Source organism: Theobroma cacao, chromosome 5 (genome assembly GCF_000208745.1).
Source record: "Theobroma cacao cultivar B97-61/B2 chromosome 5, Criollo_cocoa_genome_V2, whole genome shotgun sequence".
Classification (NCBI taxonomy): Eukaryota; Viridiplantae; Streptophyta; class Magnoliopsida; order Malvales; family Malvaceae; genus Theobroma; species Theobroma cacao.
The window spans coordinates 16,834,409-16,835,418 of NC_030854.1; positions in this window are offsets into that span (position 1 = coordinate 16,834,409).

The window sequence follows — 1,010 nt, forward strand, 5'->3', positions numbered from 1 at the left end:
ACTCTTTCAATCTTAAACACATGTCAATTTTAAGCACTATTTAATCATGAGCCTTTTTCAACTATTACATGTTTTTCAATCCCAAGTACTTTTTAGAGGAAATTATGAGGAATAGTCTTTCTTGATAAGGATATTTTAAAATAACCATCAAAATAAATCTAACTGTTTTTAGTCATATTTAGTCATGATTTGACAAAAATGCCTTTAAAACTATTTCAAATAAATTAAACCATTCATTACAATTTCTCCTTATTTGTGTTTCTGATTTCTCTCTCACCATCCCTATCTCTCAAATTTTATCGATTTCTCTCCGACATCCGTCTACTATTGTCATGACCCGGAACCTCTCTCAGGCCCATGACAATCTCCGCGACGTCCCGATTGAGACTCATTATCCGGAATGCCAACCGGAACCCCACAAGGCTTACATATCAGTTTCTTTCCTTTCTTGTGAGCAATCATTGTTAAATATCGAGTTTTTAGAGAATATATACTATTTTAGATCAAAAACAATCAAAATAAAATTTTCGCCACACAGGGGTATTTTGGTCATTTTTTTCTCAAAAATTTAGAAACTAGCTAAAACATAATATACAAGTACAAAACACATAATTCATATTCAAAATGAGTTTAAAAGTCTAAAATCTTCATTTAAAATGAAATTACGGTTATTTGAATATAATAAGAAAATAAAAGAAATATTAAGGAAAATATTCTATTTTCTTATAAAACAATATTTATAGAGTTATACGTGAATAATTTTTATAGCGTAAAAGCTAAATAAATTTATACATACTGAAATACAGTAAGCCAAAATATTTAATTTAATTTATAATAACAAGAGGGCCCCCGAATAAACAAAAGTAAAGAGGACTGTGAACCTACGGTTTGGAAAATGCAGATCCAATGGTAGTCCTCGATGAGATCAACTATCTATAGTCTATAATGAACCTGAAATGGGTGGAAAGGAGGGTGGTGAGATTATAAAATCCCAATGAGTAAACAGACAT